Genomic DNA, 7,448 nt, shown 5'->3' with positions numbered 1-7,448 from the left:
GATAACGTTCCATTTTATTAAAGTTTTAATTTTTAAAATATATTCCATATCCATCCATCCATCCATCCATCCATCCATCCATTTATCTGTTTGTTTATTTAGCTTTGTATTCTGCTTTTTCAGCCAGGTTCTCCATGCAGATCGTCATGTTAATAAAAGCAATACATACACAGACACTTCAATACATCAAATGGAGGATTGATGGCTGGCTGCAGATGGGCACAACTCATGGAGGGGAAGAGCCAGGTCACAAATGGCCCAGTCAGGTGGCTGGAGGGGCTTCTGACCTGTGGCTACAGGTGGGTCCAACTGATCCGACCGCCCTGTGTGCTTCCAGTTAATGCTCTGGTTGCCATGCCAACAGCTTGGACTGGCAAACCCACACATACTTCCTGTTTTAGATGGAGCTTAAGCATCAAAGATAAGTGGCTAAGGGGAGTAGTTCAAGGTGCAAAGTTCTTCTGTCCCCAGTAATTCAAGCACCAATCCTTCCCTTCCCCCTGCTGCTGGATATCCTTGAAATGGAGATCGAACCTGGAATCTGCCTAGGGCTGCAGGCAGAGGGAAAGCTTGAGGAGCAAGTCCTCACTTCAGTACCTTGGGGGAAGAGGAAAGACACTTCTTGGGGGGATTTAAAATGAAGATATGGGTTATTAGGTTTGGTCAAGGGGAGTTCAGTAAAAATGAGAGGGGGACTCCTCAAATCCTTAAGGGGGGGGGGATCGGCACCACTGATGCCACCTTCAGCCTCAGAGGCAGGGTACCAGCTGCAGGGGAGCAATGGCAGGAGAGAGGGCATGGCATGCCCCCATCTGTGGGCTTCTCTGTGGGCCGCTGTGTGAAACAGGATGCTGGACTAGATAGGTCTTGGGCCTGATCCAGCAGGGCTCTTCTTCTGTTCTTCAAGCCTCTGCTCCATTACTGAGCTCTGGCCCTGCCTCCAACCTTTTAAAGGTTGCATAGGAATCTGACTTCTACTGAGTCAGAGCATTGGCCCATCTAGCGCCATGCCATCCACACTGATTGGCAGTGGCTGTCCAGGATTCACACAGGGATCTTACCCATCCCCATCTGGAGAGGCCAGGGATCCAACTTGGGACCTACTTCAAACAAAGCAGATGCTCTTCCACTGTTTTGTATATTGCTCTAGGTTCCCCCCACTCCAAGGAAAGACGACTAAGAAAATCTAAGCAACACAAGAAATGTATTATTTTCCCCATTTCTCCCACTATTCCCCCATGGCCATCTTTTTGCTATGGTTGTTTCATTAAGTTTCTCTCTCCCTCCTTTGTGCTCATGAGACACCCTTTTCATCAGATTTCACATCAAAGCATTCTCTAAGTAGAGGGCTGCACTGCTGAGACATTTACATGTTTTTAATTATGTCCCTCTGTTTGGCTTGTGAACTAACACTTATTTTCTATTCTGGCATGCATATGGATGGATGTTTAAAGTTCCCTGTACACTCTTGTTGCTGAAAACAACGGTCTTAGGCCAATGAGGATATTTTTTTCCTTTACTGTTTTTAATTCTATAGGAGTTGCCCCTTGGAATGTAATTAAATCTGATCTCTCTCACTTGACACCCAATGAATAATGCATGGGCTTTAGTCATAATCAGGTTTTGTGCTTTGTGAAATTCTCAGATGATGCACAAAGGTTACATTTTCCCCTCATCTTAAGAAAAAATGGAGCTCAGAGAGATACGTTTCCAACACACAAGTGTGTGTGTGCGCGCGCATGCATGATGCACACAAATAGAGGTTGCCCAGGGTGCCAGATTACAGGTTTGGGATATTTCTATATTTATATCTATATAACTGTAATCTATATCTATATAATCTCTGCATGCATATTATTCTGTATTCCTCTATTACTGTTTTAAGTGGAGCATAAGATCAAAAATAAGTGGCTAATGGGACTGTTGCAAGTTGCTTTTGCACCCTGTAATTCAAACACTGGTTCTTTCCTCAACCTTTCTACCTGACATCCTTGAAATAGAAATTGAACCTAGGACCTGTACAGGGGAGCAGACAGAGGGAACGCTTCAGGAGTAGCTCCTCACTTCAGTCTTTTGAGGGGAGAGGAAAATTGAAGATATGGGTTGTTAGGCATGATAGCTACATGGAACCTCCATGTTTATGAGCAGTATACTACTGAATACCAGGTGCTGGGATTGGATAGGGTTAGTTGCTCCCCTCCCCGCGAAATATAAGATAATTTCCACTCCGAAAGCTGCCTCTTGCCCAGTTAACAGGGGTATTGTGTTTTCTGTTTTAAGTTGCTCTCTCTCCTAAAGTTACAACACTGTCTGGATTTCCCCCACATGGTGCAACATCATCATTTCCATGAAGGGATTGACTTGGTCCTGCTTCAGAGAAAGTCTTTACCACTGTGGAATGGAACTTGGGATGACACTCAAGCAACTGTGCTGCCTTGAAGTGGGAGGGGGCATAGAAATTCCTATACCAGCAGGATCCGGACTTTCTGGGGTGAGATAGCATAGTGGGGTTAGCATGGCTAGAGCTGAGGAACAGAAACACTGAACTGGGAAAGGAGCTGTCCAAATATGAGCCAAGAGGCAGGACTTGGAAACGAAGGCCCAGGCTCAGCTCGGAGCTGTCCAGCACAAGGTGTCCTGAATTTGGTCTAGTATTCTAATTCTCTCTCTCTCTCTCTCTCTCTCTCTCTCTCTCTCTCTCTCTCTCTCTCTCTCTCTCTCTCTCTCAAGATAAACCACTGTGAGAACTTTTCACTTGAATAATAGTAATATCCCAATGTTCCCTTGAAATAGGCTTAGGACAATTAAAATAAGACTGACTTATGTATGTATGTATGTATGTATGTATTACATTTACAGAGTAGAGAGTTCTTTATTTACGACCCAAGGTCAGCATAACATGACATAAACAAAACATCTCAGAACATAGGAAGATACAAATGGAAAAAAGGAAATATGTAAATAAGTATCCACAAATAAATAATCAATAAAATTTTTAAAAATTTAAAATTAATCCAAAAAAGGCTCACTGCCGTAACAATACTGCAATAGAACAGAATTTGGCCACCTTAAAGGTGACATCTAAAGTTCTATCCGCAAGAAGATAAGAAACATAAAAATCTCCTGAGCAACCTGGGAAAGGTGCCAGAAGAGACACATTTATATACCACCCCATCGAAATGGCTCCGAGAGGTGCACAGAAAAAATAAAAAATAAAAATTGAAACCAACAAATCAGTCCTTTAAAAACAATCATTACAGAACAATTCCAAAACAGCACAAAACCATTAACAATTAAAACATTTAAAACTGTTTAAGAACCCTTGAAGGCCGGGCCAAACAAATAAGTTTTGAGGGCTCTCCTGAAGGCTAACAGTGAACTCAAGCTACGGATTTCTGCCGGGAGTGCATTCCACAGCCCAGGAGCAGCTACAGAGAAGGCCTGTCTCTGAGTCACCACCAGATGTACAGGTGGTAACTGGAGACAGACCTCCTCAGATGACCTTAATGTGTGGTGGCAAGCATGCAGAAGGCGGTGCTCTCTAGGGAAAGCCAGACCTAAGCTGTTCAGGGCTTTAAGGGGGTTAACCAGCACTTTCTATTTTGCCCAGAAACTAACTAACTCTCTCTCTACACACACACACACACACACACACACACACACACACACACACACACGATGTAAATCTATCTTTAAAAAATGGCAGCCAAAAATCAGCACAAGACTGACTGCCATCCAGATCAATACTGAGCCAGCGCAGCAGAGTTTTCCATTGTGTGGAGGTGTGTGTATATGAAATGTCTGGTAATCCACTCTCCCCTTTGTATCCCCCTGTGTTTCCCAAGGGGGACCCTCAGGGTCTCATTCCTGGAAGGCATGGTGTATGGTTAGAAACACAGGTGGCAAGGGAAGATTGCTGAAAACCTGCCCCCCCCAACTCATGATGGAAACCCTGATGCATCAGCACTAGTCTGGGTCTTGGTCAGTTGCAGCAGGAGTAAAAAAAAAAAAAAGAGCACAGGTGAACAGGGCAAACTTTACCTGTTGCCTAAAAGGCAGTAATGATGGTGCCAGGTGAATCTGCCTGGGAGGGAATTCCACAGCCAAGGTGCCTTATATGGAGTGAAACCCACCGGTCTGTCTATCTCAGTATTGTCTCCATTGACTAGTAGCAGCACTCCAGAGTTTCAGGCCAGGATGTCTCCCACATCTACCAGGAGATGCTGCTGGGATTAAACCTGGGATCTTCTGTTGCAAAGCATGTGTTCAAGTAGCTGTTGAGTGACAATCCCTCCCCACCACAGAAAAGGCCCTCACTTGGGTACTCATCCACCAAACTTCTGAAAGTAGAAGCACATAAGGCCTCAACTGAAGATAATAATGGAAAGGCAGTCTTGCATGGGGTAAGTCAGACTGCTTAGGTCAACACTAGCCCTTTGAACTGTGCCTGGAAGGAAACTGGGGCTGCCCATGAAAACCTTTAAGAAATGGTGAGATCATGGTGGCTGCTGCATTCTGAACCAGTGGACCTTTCCAAACGTTCTTCAAAAACAGACCTACATCCAGCATGATGCAGTCAAGTGTGGGCTGAATGCTACCCAAACATGGATAACTGTGGCCAAATCACGATTTTTCTAGAAGGGAGTGCAGCTGGTAAACTGACTGGAGCTGGTGCTTAGCTTGTGATAAACAATTGGAAGAATACTTTGATCTGTCAAGGATAACAAGGTAGTGTTAAAAAACAACAACCCATTCCTCATTGCTTTGGTTGCCTCCAAGTGCTCTGTTATCTCTCCCTACAACAGAAGTAAAACAGCAGGACATCGTCAAGATAAAAGGCTCATTCCCTGTTACTTGTGCATTGAATAACTTTAACCTAACACTTTGAACAAAGGGTTAGGTATCTCCTGAGGCAAGCATATCATGTAATCTATTAACAATGACTTACATGGAGATTGAAAAAGGGGTGAAAGCTGGAACTTTCTGAAAAGTGCTGGCACACCTGTATTGTGCACATGTTTATGTTTGTAGATTGAGAGTTGGGTGAAAACTCCAAAAGGGGTGGGCTACCAGCTGAGAGCCCTTTGGCCCTCACCCTTTTATTGCCCCTCAAGGAAGCACCTTGCCTAAAATAGTCCTTGACAGGGTACATTATCTCCTGCTACTGAACAGTCCCCTTTCAAAAGTGGTGATGCTCTTATATTAAGCAGGGGGAGAGCAACTGGCCCTATCCAACCCTAGCACAGAACATAGGCATATAGGAAGCTGCCATATACTGAGTCAGACCATTGGTCTATCTAGCTCAGTCTTGTCTTCACAGACTGGCAGCGGCTTCTCCAAGGTTGCATGCAGGAGTCTCTCTCAGCCCTATCAACCACTTTGTATATACAGTAATTGTGCTTTGGCAATGTACTGTATGCTTTGGTAGTTTGTTGGTTCAATAAAAAAATCTTGTCCTATAAAAAATCTTGTCCTATCTTGGAGATGCTGCCAGGGAGGGAACTTGGAACCTTCTGCTCTTCCCAGAGCAGCTCTATCCCCTGAGGGGGAATATCTTGATGCTGCTATCTACCTTGTGTTTCCTTTTAGACTCTGAGCCCTTTTGGGACAGGAAACCATCTTATTTGATATTTATTTTTCTATAAACAAATTAATGTTTCTACCCACTTAAGAACTGTCAAAAAGTGGTACATAAATATTTGTCGTCGTAGCATTTGCCCCCAATTCTACCCTCCATTCTGCCCCCCCGCAAAGCTCCACACTCCTCTCTGTTACATGCCCCCTGTGTCATGAAGAGCACTTTGGTGGAGCTCCCCAGCGCATGCCAGCATGGTGTAGTGGTTAGAGTGCTGGACTAGGACCGGGGAGACCCGAGTTCAAATCCCCATTCAGCCATGAGACTTGCTGGGTGACTCTGGGCCAGTCACTTCTCTCTCAGCCTAACCTACTTCACAGGGTTGTTGTGAAAGAGAAACTCAAGTATGTAGTAAACCGCTCTGGGCTCCTTGGAAGAAGAGCGGGATATAAAATTTAATAAATAAATAAATGCAGAAATCCAGATGCTAGATGTGGCAGCCGTGTGCACGACTTGCCAGGGTCCACCATGCACAGGTTTTTTTAGCATTTCCCCCAAGGGCTGCCATGTACTCATGAGTCTTGTTATAGAGCAGATGATACATTTCTCCCTCTTACCCAGATCACTCCCTTGGTACAGCTTTAAAAATTCCACTGACATGCAAGAGAAGGGCAGAGATCTCTAAGAGACACAGATGGCGCTTTATGACTGCCGCACTATGTACGTGCAAGGAGCAAATTCGACAGCTGTATTAATTTGATTGGCTTTGCTGTTGGAAGGTGTTGGGAATTGCCTCCCAGGGATTTGTAGAATCATAGAATGTCAGTGTTGGAAGGGACCTTGGAGGCCTTCTAGTCTGACCTCCTCCTCAGTGTATGGTTCTCCTATAGCATCCCTTTCACACCCAAGATGCTCCCGTGGCAGTACAGCATCCCTGACAGATGACTGTCCAGCCTCTGTTTGAAAACCTCCAGCAAAAGTGAGCCCACCACTGCATGAGGCAGATTGTTCCACTGTCAAACAGCTTTTACAGCTAGGAAATGTCTAGCTTAAATCTGCTTCTTTGCAAGTTCAACCAATTTGGTATGTATGTATGTATGCAAGCAGGGACAGAGCCACCACTGGGTGAACAGGTTCAAAGAACCCAGGCTGCCGCCCCCGGGGGCCATGCCTCATGATCCCCAGACATGCCCCCCAGTGTCTGACGTCAGACATGGGGGGGCATTATTTCTCTCCCAAAGGGGGCTGTGCGGCCCCGTTTGGGAACAAAATCGGCCCGCGCTGCTTTGGCAGCATGGCCGGAGTGACTCCCCCTGTCTTTAACAGCAGGGAGAGTAACTCCTGGCCTCACTGCCAGCACAACGGGGTTGATCTCCCTCCCACATGGGGTTGCGCAGCTCCGTTTGGGAGGAAGATCGGCCCATGCTGCGTTGGCAGCATGGCCAAAATGGCTTTCCCTGCCTTTCAAGGCAGGGAGAGTCACTCCGGCCCATGATGCCCAATGCAGATTCGGGGGGCGGGGCCAGGGGGCTATTCGGGGGGGGGGTGAGGCCAGGGGGCTACAGTGGCAGCCAAACACAGGCTGCCGCCAGCCTCCCTCTGCCACTGTATGTATGTATGTATGTATGTATGTATGTATGTATGCATGTATTTGTGCATGCATATATGCAGTTAAATCCCACTTTCCCTCCAAGAACCCCAGAGTGGTATAGTTCTAGTCTTGTCCTCAGGAGTGATGGAGAACAAGTCTGCTCCTAAAATCTAGATATATGAAGACAACTATTATAGCTCCCCTTAGTCTTCTCTCCTCCAGGCTAAATATTATATCTCCGGCTCCCTCATCCATTTGGGGAGAAGAGCTAGCCTTGTCGCA

This window comes from Hemicordylus capensis, chromosome 1, assembly GCF_027244095.1.
Source record: "Hemicordylus capensis ecotype Gifberg chromosome 1, rHemCap1.1.pri, whole genome shotgun sequence".
Classification (NCBI taxonomy): domain Eukaryota; kingdom Metazoa; phylum Chordata; class Lepidosauria; order Squamata; family Cordylidae; genus Hemicordylus; species Hemicordylus capensis.
This window is presented reverse-complemented; position numbering follows the sequence as displayed.